Source organism: Aedes aegypti, chromosome 1 (assembly GCF_002204515.2).
Source record: "Aedes aegypti strain LVP_AGWG chromosome 1, AaegL5.0 Primary Assembly, whole genome shotgun sequence".
NCBI classification, from domain to species: domain Eukaryota; kingdom Metazoa; phylum Arthropoda; class Insecta; order Diptera; family Culicidae; genus Aedes; species Aedes aegypti.
The window spans coordinates 190,264,061-190,278,416 of NC_035107.1; the positions used below are offsets into that span (position 1 = coordinate 190,264,061).

Here is a 14,356-nt window from a genome sequence, read left to right on the forward strand (position 1 = left end):
TTATGTATTTCTACGTTGTGGAGTTTCTATATGTGATCATGTAAATGTCATTAAGGACTTCAGGGTAATGTGGTAGAATCGGTAGTGGTAAGATTAAAATTATCATACAATATTTTTAGGAGAGCATTCTCGGGACGAATTTGTCAGAATGCAACATCAATCATTTATCGTTAGAAAATCGAAGAGTACTTAGAAATATTGTTGAACAAACAATTTCAACAATTTCCCGGAATATTTTTGAAGAAATTTCCCGACGAACCTGTTCTTGATCGTCAGAAAAACATCGTTCTTCTAGTTGCAGACTTAGCAGCTAGAAGAACGGCATTTGTTCTGACGATTTGGAAAATTTTTACAAACAATTCAGTATTTTTCTATTTCTTATTGTTCCGACACACCTGCGGTATCCGGAGAAAACGTGGACCGTACAATATCAACAAACTGATCCCTTCACTAACTGTATGACGTTGACTGTAGCCGCAAACAAATCTTACTGAGCATCCAAATAATCGGTAATCGGTATCGCGAGCTTTCATTTCACTGCCGTTTCCGAATCGACCTCATCTGGTCCTATTTTGCCACCTGCAACATCCAGAATTGCCAGCTTTTACAGCAGGTCTTGCAAACACTCCCCTGCCTGTTTGCTCAACAGCACGTCGCAACTAATCTGATTTTTGTCTGAAATTGTCCTGAATTTGACCTGGAATTGTCTGAAAAGACCTTTAGAGAAGCACCTCGCCGGTTGAAGAATCGCCTAAAGGTAATACTGCATGACTTGGTGGTCAGACTGTGTGCTCAGTGTGGATTTAGATAAGAGTGCCGTCAATGTCAAAATTGGAACAGCGGCGAACTGTCATTTCCATACAAATCCGCGTTCCAATCGAGTTTACAGGTACTCTAGTGCAGACGATGCAAACCATCTATCGGCTCAGCAGTAAAAGCCTGATCATTACTATCGTGACTGCCGATCGATACAGTACGGTCCACATCACAGCCATGCTGTGCCTCGCACGCGTTCGCCGCCTTTCGCATCCTTAGCCCACAGAACGGGTCTGGATAAAGTGATTTTTTATAAAACTCTAAATGTAAATGTTGTAAATACACGTTCATCACTTAAATAAAGACTGTTTAATGTGAACTAGTTTTGCCGTTTTTAAATATAAAACTACGTGGAAAGTGCTGGTGTCCATGCAACCTTTGCAACACAAATGACGGAAGATTGCAGTGATTTCCTACGTGAGTTTGTGTCGTCACTTCTACACCAGGCTATGAGTACGGCCAGCCTCTCTCCGGCGTCAATAGGAATGTTGATAGTAAGAGCCGAGCATGCGTTTTGTAGCAGACGCGACCCCACCATGGCAAGTTTTAATTCCTAATGCGGAATAGAGAGCGACCGAAGAGGTGCAATGTTTGTTTTTGCATCTATTAACTAGCATTGGTTCTCCCCGTCGACTGTCATCCTAACATAGGCTACACACGCACAGGCTGACACACTAGTGTCCGTGAAGACATGGATCTGAATATCGCTAAATTGCTGCGGCAAGAAGTTTTTGAAGAAACAGCGTTCACTTCGTTTTATCCACTTCACAGCTCGTGTAACTGCTTCGCAATTGGTTCGTTCCAGTCTGTCCCTGTGCGCCCGATCTTCTGCATCAAAATTTAGCCACACACAACGAAGTGTGCGACAAATCCTAAGGGGTCATACAGTTTCATGACAATCCGCAGAATAGGTCGTTTTGTCGGAACTGCCCAACTGGTATCCAGGACCTCTTCAACTGCTCGCTGGCTGAACCTAAAGGTGTCTACTGATGGACTCCACATCACGCCCTGGACACGTTCGTATGTATGGTCTTTGTCCAGGAGTAGTGGTTTACTGGTCGATGAACTCGATACTCCTAGTTGGTCCAGTACTTCCTGCTCGTTAGTCACTATTATCCAGAATTGGAACCCAGCCGCAGCATGGATTAGTTGCACTTGTTCTCCTAGTGTTACTGCCTCTTCCACGGAGTCAACACTGTCGAGGAAATAAACTTCGTAATGGTTCTTTGTTACTGCTTTTACCGCCCTTGGATATTTACTGTTAACTAAATTCTGACGCATTCCAGTTTTTAATTAACTGCGCTGTGCGTTGAGAGCTTGTACCACCAAACATCTCAACGTTGATCACGTAGACTTGAACTTCGTCACTGATCCTCCACAGAAAACATTGCGACCATTTGTCTTCTTCGCGGATGAGAATCCGTAGAAACATTTCCCGGATATCAGATCATACGACTACTTTGCCCTGTCTGAATCGTAGCAGATCGTCCATTAGAGGTACGAGGATATCAGGCCCCTTAAGCAGCATATCGTTGAAACAGGCTCTTCCAGCTTTTGCAGACGCATCCTAAACCATACTGGTTTTATTTGGTTTCTTGGGATTGATCACTACACCCAGAGGCAAATGCCAAACTCGGTGGCGGTTCAGATTGGCGACATGTTCTAGCGATGCTTTACTGATGTATTGCTTTTGGTCATAACTGCCGATCTTTTCGTTCTCCATTCTTTGAAGCTCCGGATCTCTGGACAACCGCTTATCCAATCCCAAGAGCCTATTCATTGCCATCTTATAGCTCTCCGGAAACTGGACGTCATTATTGCGCCATAGCAAACCTGTCTCGATTCTTGCGAAAAACTTTTTCATAGAATCGTACATGCTCATTTCTCGTCGACGTGTAGGTTTAACTGTTCTACGGCTGTTTCGCTTCCAGAAATCATTCCTTAGAAGCACCAGCCAAAGTATTGACACTGGATCTCTCCTCCCTCCTTCACGATTCTTCAGACTGGTTATACGATGCACGTGCTCGATGTCAATTATCATTCCATGCTTTCCATCGATATATCTGCTGACTGGAAGACCCTGTAGATAACGACTGTGTGGTAATGCAGGCTCCGTCCCCACTCGTAAAAATGTGTAGGCACCATCCACCTGTGCTGACGAAAATTGCGATAAGACCACAACTACGCTTCCGTGATACAACTGAAGATGTCAACTACGACTTCAGCAAGGCCGATTTTTCCGGAATGAATAATTTTCTTGCGAATGTTGACTGGGACGAAGCCCTCCACGATTCTGAAGCTAATCTCGCTGCGTCGACCTTGTCTGGTATACTGCTGTACGCTATTGACCAGTTCGTTCCAGTCAAGCTCAGGCGCGATACGCCCAAGCCAGCGTGGTCGAATACCGGACTTAACCATCTGAAAAGAATGAAACAATCAGCTCTTCGGCGACATAGCAAGTACCGTACAGACTCTACGCGAGCAACATACATGGAAGTGAATGCCGAATACAAGAAACTCAATAATCGTCTGTTCAACTCTTTCCAAAATCGTTTGCAAAACCGCCTCAAAACTAACCCTAAAAGTTTCTGGCGTTATGTAAATGAGCAAAGAAAGGAGGTCGGATTGCCCTCTACGATGACCGATGGCCTGAACGAATTCAGTTCCACCATGGACATTGCAAATCTTTTTCGCACCCAGTTCAGCAACGTTTTCATCAATGAGCATCTCCACCCTCAAGACATAGCCAATGCCACCACAAATGTTCCTCGACTACCTGCATCAGTAGAGCAGTTCACTATCACTGACAACATGGTCATCTCGGCTGGAAAGGAACTGAAATCGTCTACTGGATTTGGCCCTGACGGCATACCTTCTCTAGTCCTCAAACGCTGTATGAATTCACTAGCATCGCCGCTGGCAAAATTATTCAACACATCTCTAAGCACTAACGTTTTCCCGGACTGCTGGAAACACTCCTATGTTTTTCCAGTGTTTAAAAAAGGATGTAGACAGAGCGTTTCGAATTATCGTGGAATTGCTGCACTGAGTTCAACATCTAAATTGTTTGAGTTAATTGTTCTTCGCAAACTAACTCAGAGCTACTCTCATTACATATCGTCAAATCAGCATGGCTTTATGTCTAGACGTTCAACGACAACCAATTTGACTTGCTTTACCTCATTCGTGATACGCCAAATAGAATCTGGTCACCAAGTAGACGCGATACACACCGATTTATCGGCAGCGTTTGATAAGATGAACCATCAAATTGCAATTGCGAAATTTGACAAACTGGGCTTGAATGACAACATGCTTCTCTGGCTGAAATCCTACCTGACTGGACGAAGCATGTCCGTCAAAATTGGCGAACATGTTTCAATGCCTTTCTCGGTCTGGTCTGGCGTACCTCAAGGCAGCCACCTCGGGCCTTTCTTGTTTTTGCTTTACATGAACGATGTCAACTTTATTCTGGACTGCCTAAAACTTTCTTACGCTGATGATATAAAGCTTTACTGCACAATCAATAAACCGCAAGATTCTGAGTTTTTGCAACATCAGTTGGAAATATTCGCAGAATGGTGTAATATCAACAGGATGTCCCTAAATGTGTCCAAGTGCTCAGTGATTTCATTTGGCCGCAGACGCTCACTTCTACAGTTCAATTATGGTTTGGCTGGTGTCGAACTGCAACGTGTAACTACGGTGAAGGACTTAGGTGTTCTATTGGACACTAAGCTGACGTTTAAGGATCATGTTGCTTACATCGTCTCGAAAGCTTCTGCGCAGCTGGGTTTTCTGTTCCGCTTCAGCAAAAAGTTCACCGATGTATATTGCCTGAAAGCTTTATACTGCTCAATTGTACGCCCTATCCTGGAATACTCATCGGTTGTATGGTCACCATTCTACAGGAACGAGATTCAACGAATTGAGGCCGTTCAACGCAAATTCGTGCGCTTCGCCCTTCGCCGACTTAGGTGGAGAGATCCACTGAACTTGCCAAGCTATGAAAGTCGCTGCAAACTTATTGATCTGGACCTTCTTGAACCTAGACGCAATGTAGCAAAGGCGTGCTTCATCTCTGACCTTTTGCAAGGATCAATAGACAACCCTCTGCTGCTCAGTTTATTGGACATTAACACTCGTCGCCGAAATCTCCGGTTTCATCCATTCCTGAACATTCCTTCCGCCAGAACAAATTATGGCCTTCACGAACCAATGCGTAGTATGTCCCGTGTGTTTAATAGTTGTTATCATGTGTTTAATTTTAATGTATCGCGTGGAACAAATAAGTGTAATTTTAGACAATTTTTGTGTTAATTCATGTGGAATGTTTGTTTAGATTGTTTGGGCTTTTAGACTTAAGATCAATTGTCATTGGGGTGGGAACTTCACCTGTTGACTAAAGCAGTAAATAAATAAATAAATAAATTATATACACATTTTTCAACAACTTTCGAAAGATCGGTGTTTAAGGTTTGACTGGGAAGCTCAAACTCCGTACGTTGCTCATCTGGAATGTATTTTGTTTGTACACTATTCAAATGGAAGAAGCCAGCTGTCATTCTTCCAATGGAAACAGGGCAAGAGAGAGAATGTGTAAATGAAATGACAAATATGAGGTAATTGAAAACTCAAGATTCGAGCGATCACTCGAAGAAAGCTGCAGACGTGTTGCAATTTGAGGTCCTCTTTCATTTCACGGCTATGACACCTCCCCATTCAAAAACCCTTTAAAACAAGGTCAATGTTATTTTCAAATTACTTTGGTTCTGAAATCAATCCGTCAACGACAAGCAACACTATCTTATCGCCAACTACATGTTTTCCAAGCATCCACATCACAATAAAACCGCTGTAAATGCCAGCAAATATTGGTTCTAATTCACGTTCCGAAATAATAAATTGTTCTATACCGGAATCTGCAGAGGTGGGATTTGTTTCGCACCAACAGGAACAAATATTTTGTTCATTATTTTGTAATCATTTTAAAGTTTCTACGTATTACTTGCTAGCGGGAGTAAGCTGACGAGTTCAAGTGGAATGTGCTAAGCTTGTGCATAGTCGTTTTTGAACTAATATTAGTAATTAGAAGGATAAATATTGATTTTTTTTTAAATTTTTCGTGTCCTGAGTGATTTTTCCTTCCTTAACTAATAGTGATAACGTCCGCGGCTACTGTATCTGGGTTCGATTCCCGGTCGGTCCAGGATCTTTTCGTGATGGAATTTTTTTTGACTTCCCTGGGTATAGAGTATCATCGTACCTGTCACACGATATACGAATGCAAAAATTGCAACTTACCCTAAGAAACCTCTCAAGTAATAACTGTGGAAATGCACGTTTAATACTAAGCTGAGAAGCAGGATCTGTCCCAGTGAATTGTTCAATTAGGCAAGTTTCTTGAATTAATCCTACATTACATGTTACTAGAAAACTATGAGGGAAGAGCATTTTTTACATTGTTTATCGTACGTCCACGTTAACAATATCGTTCGTTTTAGTGTAGTCCATGCTAGCTAACACAGTGTTGATCAGACTGAGCTGAACTATATGCTTTTGCATTCGCTCTATGTAACTTAGGATGTGGGACAGTGACTGGCCAGCAAATACCCTAGTGTGAGGAAGTTTGCATAATTTACATCTACGAGCGAAAAAGTTTTCCCATTTTCCCACACGAACGAATGAAATTTGGGTGACGATGGTTAGCAGCTTTTGAGGTACCTAAAAATCTAAACGCGACGTGACGTGTGTAGCCTGGTCAGTGTGTGCACTACACAAGTTTATAAAATTGAACAAACTCTTAGACCTAAAAATTAAATCTTCCTTAGTTGCTTAGTAATCAGTTCTTAGAAAATTTTCAGTAGAATGAAAATCCGTGATTCTTCTTGAACTGGAAGATCTGCAAAGAACCTTTTTCGATCAAATAATTGCATTTCTGTTCGTAAAACTGAAATAAAACCCCTGACCTTGAAAGAGGTTTACCATATCTCAATAATATTCGATACTTTAATAAATATTGATCGCTGCTATATGAATTGCAACACAAGGTTATTGCTTTTAACGTTTAGAAGTGAGCTATTTAAAAAAAATCTTGACAGATGTCGAAAAACCGATCACTGTTGTGTATTCTATTTGCGAAATATGTATTTCGAAATATTCTGGAGGCGAATGACTTTGAAGTTAAAACCTCCTTAATAAATATTAATAATAATAATTTCGAAATATTTAGTACATCGTCGGAAACTAAATTCTTGAAAACAAGCTCTCTAAACTATCAACATACGTCATCATCAATAAAATATAATAAAATCATATTCTGAATGTAAATATTATTTATTTTTGTTTGTTTATTACCTATTTTTTTAATTCGATTTTTATTGGCTTCTAGAAATATATAGGCACTATTCATACAATTGAATGGAAATTGAAAAAACACGAATAATATAAAAATCACATTCGTTTTGCTTTAATACTAAGTCTGTTTGAGATTCACTTATTGCTTCATACTGACTTAGTTTGTATTCCACCTCTGTGCACATCTGATTAGGTTTCCTTGGCAAACTCCAGAACGCTTGGTCCTTACCGAATCGTCGTCCTTCTTCCATAGTATCTGGCAACTTTTGATATAGCGTCTCTGGTAGGTAAATTGAAGTGAAAAATCCTAACAATCCTATTAGTCCCATTGCCACAAATGGAAGCCGGATATCATAGTTTTGTTCCTAGGTACACTATGTACGGTCCAAGTGCCCCAAATATGTTAGATATGATGATTCCGAATGATGTTCCCCGTTTGTCTCAGTGATGTAGGATACACTTCAAATGATTGCAGATACAGCGCAAAGTAAGTAACGCAAACGAAAAACTTAATGACGACTGCAAATACGGTTACGTATTGTTCGGTGCCACTATGATGAATAATCAAGATTACGGGAATGCAGAATATGACTGATCCCAGATAGGCACCACTGTTGGTTAGCCGTCGCCCTATCCGATCGCACAGCACTTGACCACAGAAGTAAGCAGGTATTCAACGGCTCCTTGCCAGAATAGGTTCAAAAATGGATTACCACCCATCTGCATACTCATTAGAAAAAGCGTGAAAGTAGGAATAGTGTTGCAAATCCAACAGATCAGTAACAAAGTTGTTAGCTTAGACATGTGCCAGCCACTGAACAACGAAGCAATACCGAATGTCTTTTCGACTTCTTTCTGCGGTATCTTCTCTTTTAGCTCCTCCACTGTGAGATGAAATTTCGATTTATTCACCTTGGCAATTTTCTTCAACTGTTGAATACAGTCCTGATAACGTCCTTGACTAGCAAGCCATCGTGGAGACTCAATATTGTATTGTGGCATACAATAGAACAACAGACAAGGAACGGAAGTCATCAACATGAACCAAATCCAGTTCCGAGTCCACCAGAGAATCAGTGGAGCTACGCAGACACCGACTGTCCAACCAAACAACTGCCACAGAGATAGTGCAGCACGGTTTTTCATCTTTGGAGATTTCCATGGCCACAATTAGGGGTGATTGGAAAGCGGTGTTGGAGGCAAAACTTCCCATGAAAGCCAACGCCGCGAAAAGCCAGTATTGTGAAGCGGTCAGTACTGCCAAGGTTCTACCGATGGTGGCGGCTCCTATGCTCAACAAGTACACCGGAAGGCGACCTATCCTTAAAAAAAGAAAACGAGAAAATAAATGTCAATACATTTTTGAAGAGCGTAATTTACAATAATGTATTACAATATTATTGATACAATAAGTTATTATTGGGATATTGATCACAAAACAATAACTAAATGCGCTCGTGTGGAACAAGATAAGGGTAAAGAGTAAAGGTAATTTTGTTATGGTCCAAGGTTTAATCCAAAAAAATAAAATAATTCTGATTTCACAGCAACGAGAAAATACACAAAATTCCAAAGTGTACTCCGTCTATAGGCAGATTGGGCATTAGAGGGTTAAAAGGGTAGATTTACACAAATTTTCGAGGCATACGTACCGATCTCCCAGCTGCCCTAGCACAAACGTTCCGCTAACTTCCGCAAATCGTATGAAAGCAAAAATATTCGTTGCATGCAGCTCCTTGTCACAGACCCAATTTTCTTCCGTTATTGGTATCAAATCAAAGTATTGTCGATCGTATTCATATCCATAAATACAGGATATCGTTTCATTGGCTTCAAATTTCCACTCGTTGGGACTGGTCCCTATTGGGTACTTTGAAATATTGTACATTGCACAAGAACTATAGCTCAACTCGCCTCGGCTATTCGGCTCCCTGAAAAACAATCGTTTCAATTATTTGTTCAATAATGTATTCCATATTTACCCTTCAGCTACCTTGGCAGAGTGAGATTTCTCCATCGCTCGATGGCACTAACATTATATTGCTCCTTGCCTGGCACATACAGTTGTGCTCCGGAACGGTCAATATCAGTAGAACATTCACTACAGTCATGGCAAAAAACATCACTCCAATAACATTGAATATTAAATTGTATCGTTTTTGGAATGGACCATCGTCTACAACAGATTCCATAATCCTATCGAAGGCTGCATCGTTGTCTTGTGTGCCCATCTTTCTTTGTGTCCAAGCCTGTGCGTTATCACTTTATTCGAATATTAAATGCTGACTGATCCGATTGGAAGCTAAAAGATACTAAATAAAATAAGTTTTTCATACTTCGTAGTCTTATCAGCATCATTGTTTCGACTTATGTGCTTATCATTGACTTAGGTACCCCATCTTTTGAACATTACGTTGACGACAATGGACACCGGGATAGAACTGTTTCCTACGAAGGTGACGGTCTAATTACAAAACCTTTTCGCAATGAAAACTACAATCGCACTCAATAGTTGCCGGTCGAGACGCGCACGTAACACTTCCACTTCGCGAAAAAAGATCTCAATAAAACCGCTGTATAGCATAAACATGCTCGACAATATTTTATTTCTCTCGCAGTTGCGCGTTTGGATCATTCATTGAGGTTCGCGAAACTGAGTGTCTCGCGATATGGCTTTTATGACTCATTGTTATCAAACCGGTTAGGGTTTGCTTTGTCTGATTACTGTGCCTATCTATCTTCATATTAAATTCATATCATTTCACACCGTTTTTATTAAAAAGCTTTTTATCTCATGTAACTTATTTTTTTTCTTTTTGGCCTTACGTCTCAACCGGGGTAAAGCCTGATTCTCAGCTTAGCGGGCTTACAAACACTTCCACAGTTATTGACTGAGAGCTTTCTATGTCAATTGGCCATTTTTGCATGTTTTTATATACAACGATATTCTACGCCTTGGGAAAATTTCCAACAACAAAAAAATCCTCGCCCTGTGGGATTCAAACCCTCGAACCTCAGATTTGTTTTTGCTAATTAGCTCCGCATATACTGCTACGGCGATTTGGGTCCCATGCAACTTGCATGCTATATATTTATCACACAGTGGCCTCGATAATCGAATTTACTTCAATATTAACCTTTCGGTCGTCGCGCGAATTATTGTAACGCGAGTAGTCGCGCGTTGTACTTTGTACAACACCCTTGGTTTTGCGAATATTCCCGGAGTCTGACCACTTAGAAAGATGACGTCTTCGGCAAAATTGTTCAGTAATTTAAGGGCTATTATTATTATAGCCAAGAAATTCGGGATTTTGCCACTAGGCGGCGCTAGTGAGAATGAAACTTTTGTTTCTCAGATCTCATGATCCTGACCGCTTAAAAAGATGACGTCTTCGGCAAAGTTGTTCGGTAACTCAAGGACTATCATTGTTTGAGCTATTTGATTCAAAATTTTGCCACTAGGCGGCGCTACTGAACATAACGCATTTGTTTCGCAAATATCTCAGGAGCCTGATCACTTAGAAAGATGGTGTCTTCGGCAGAGTTGTTCAGTAGCTCAAATTCTTTCTTTGTTTAATCCTTGAAGTTCGAGATTTTTGTAAAATAATGATAGTCCCTGAGCATCTGAACAACTTTGTCGAAGGTGCCTGTCTAAAAAGTCGAGATCCTGCAGTATCCGCAAAACAAAAATTTCATGCTCACTAGCGCCGCCTGGTGTCAAAATACCCTATTTCTTGGCTCAAATAATGATAACCCTTGAGCTACTGCACCACTTTGCCGAAGACACTATTCTTCTAAGTGGTCAGGTTCCTGAGATATCTGCAAATAAAAGTTTCATGCTCTCTAGCGCCGCCTAGTGGCAAAACTTTGAATCAGATAGCTCGATAAATGATAGTCCTAAACTTACTAAACAATTTTGACGACATCCTTCTAAATAGTCAGGATCCAGAAATATCTGCAAAACAAAAGTAAAACTTCCATGCCCACTAGTGCCACCTAGCGGTCAAATTCCGAATTAAATGAGATACCATCAGATAGCGCTTCACCTCCAGAACAACTTTAAAAAAGACCCCAAGTATCTATATTATCTGGATTTTGAGATATGACGATTTCAAACTGTGGTTTCATCGAACCGCACATAGTGCGTTCATTATTATGCGACTTCCATGTACATTTGTTGATTTTACCGTATTATAAAGAGCCATACTGTAAATAAAAACTGTGGAGTATTGTTCTTAAAAAGATTCTTGAGGAATACATTTTGGTTTGGTGTCGATAGATATCTTTGTTGCAAAATGATAGCATATAAATCACAACTGTTGTACAAAGTACAACAGCGCGACAGCCCAAAGGTTAATGGAATCACTTGCTCTTGTTACAGCAGTCTCAAAGAAATAACATTAAATTCACGAATCAGCTGTTAAGACTCGTTCCAATTGATAACGCGTGAAGTAGAATGTCTGTCGTTATTATTGTTTATTTGCTTCTACTTCAATTATCATGGTGAAACGTTGCCAATTCAACGGGTTCACGACCGCTTCTCTCACTTTTAAATTTTGTTACACAGGAAATGTGTTGAAGTTGCAACGTTCTAAATATCGACGTCAGACCATATCGTGGCGCAAACACCGATTAGGACCACTACTTTTGTGATGGTTAAAGTGCGCCAAAGACTATCCATTGTGAGCAATATTCGGTATCGTTGCCCGTACAACTTGGATCGACTCAAGCTACCCGAAGTTGCAACTGATTACGCGCAAAGCCTTGAAGCCGCATTGCCGGACGTTGTAAACAGAAACGAAGGCAGCAAATTCATCATTCCGATATAAAAAGCGCCGTTGAAGAATTGAAGCGCTAAGAGATAGAGCAACTGTATTATTCTTAAGACACGTTAATTTTAAAACAAACTCAACTTGTACCGCGAGCCCAAATGTGCTGGAATAAAGACGGACGATGAGATGATTGAAAGGTGGAAGCATTAGAATGATGAACATATGAATGGTGCAAATGCGGAACAACAAAGCAGCAGAAGCTTAATCGGTACCGTAAATTCGGGTGAAATTGATCAGTAGGATGAAATTGATCACCGTGCCACTTGATTTCAATTCTTCCTAATAGAGCACAAATATCAATGTAACCTGCATTGAATGAACGTTGTTTGTCGAATTCAATTATTTATGAAAATAATGTGAAATTCCAAAATCATGTGCTGTGCAGTATTGACAAACATTCATAAACTTCTAGTTCTTAATATAGATTTGAACATGGTATAAACCTGAAAGTTTGTGAGAATGCTTGGGATATACAGTAACCCCACGCAGTTGAATCACCCACAATTTATGAATCAGCTGATTTAAGAAGACATTGGGGCTGTTTGGGCACGTCAGGAGTTAATCATCAATGTTAACTTCCTTTTCCCGATCAGCCTAGATAGCCGTGTAGTGTCGGTAGCGGTTGTTTCAATTGGCTAAGAATTAACACTACGGACTGCCTGTTCCGGTGGTAATAGTCCACCTAACAGGTGACCCCTAATTCATGTGGCTTTAAGCTTACCGTGCCTAAGAATGAATGGTTAGGGGGGTCTAAATAAAACCTAACCGCAAACGGAGCCTGTGGAGTACCAGGGCGCCCTCTACAGTATTATGCCCTTCCTGTGCTACCCGGAGCAATGGTGCAGGTGACCTTGTGTTTCTCCGAGATAATCGGCTGCCCTTCTTCAGCCTCAAGCCTGAGGCTAAATAAGGGTGGGATTATTAATACGTTGTAATTTAGTTTAAATTTTCACCTCTATGGTTTCGCATTATGCGTATTACACATCTGTGCTTTTCGACTTTGGCGACTTTTAAGAGATACCGATCTGGTTTTTTTCGCTGCTGGTCTTGTTCGTTCTGAGATTGCGAAAAGCTTAATCCTGCCTAGTTTGGGTAGTGGCTACGGTTAGGATTGCTTAGTTAAACCAATCTTCAGCATAGAATATCAGCAACGATCAATCTTTGTAGACTCATGCAAATGGTACAGTTCAAATGGCGCAAAAACCTTACTTTTGTGAACTTTTATCTAGGTAACCTTGTGGACCCAGTTTTTGTTACTTTCAGAAACATGAAATGGCAAACTCGCGTGCCATACCTCGTGCATGCGTGCTCGTAAATAGCGCTGACGTTGCTACACTCATTTCTGAGTTAACAACCAGAGATGTATGTGCTGTCACAATTGATATTTCTGTTGATGACCTCAATAGGAAATACGTCTTTCGTTTTGTGGTGTATTTACCACATGATGAACCATCCCCAATGGATGATTTCAAACGAGTTGTTGTTCACTGCCTATGAAAAGGTCGTCTGCTGATTGTGGGCAGTGATGCTGATACTCATCACATCATCTGGAGCAGCTCAAATATCAATTTGAGAAGCTCCAGTCTGATGGAATGCTTAAGTAGTTCAAATCTTGGATTACTTATTTCAGGGAATCGCCCAACCTTCATGGTATCTGCTAGAGAATAAGTGTTAGACATAATGCTCTGCTTGAACAGAATCAGTCACGAGTTGACGAATTGGCATGTATCAGATGATGAATCATTATCTGATCATCGCTACATCTCTATATGAACATATGAATGTAAATTCGCATACTTTGCATTTGTAATACTCCACAAACTGGGAATTGATTGTGACCAAATTCTATGAATTCTCTCCGTCCATTGGAAATCCTAGTGATTTGAATGTTTCCACTTCCGGTGAATCGGGACACACTTGTCCTTGCTTCAAGTGAATCCCACAATTGCTTGTCACTTTGTTCCTCACAACTCCCTTCGCGGGACGAGTTGACGTCTGGCTATTTGTAAAGGAATATGTAAGATAGTCAGGCTGCTTTCAAAAGGTCTAAGCTTGTTATCGCACGTCGAACTCAATTTGAGGAACTGAATTCAGTGAACTCTGTAAAACTGGGAATGAATTGGCTTATAAATTAGCTCGCATTATCACCTGATATGTAACTATCCAATCTTCGCGTAATTGCGATTCCAATTACTTGATTAACACTTATTAAGTGAAACTGATTTCAGAAACCTGAATCTTCAGGACATTCTGTTATTCTTAACCCGCTGTGGTAATGAGCTATAGGCTCTCTTTACGCTCATGCGTTTTGCAGTGTCCTTTTTAGGGCGCTGTTCGAACCCATTGTGGTA

At 40.7% G+C, this 14,356-nt stretch overlaps 1 pseudogene; it reads right to left on the reverse strand.

The window, feature by feature from the left end:
- Positions 1–6,676: 6,676 nt before the first annotated feature.
- On the reverse strand, positions 6,677–9,885 carry LOC110674304 (annotated as a pseudogene).
- Positions 9,886–14,356: the final 4,471 nt, after the last annotated feature.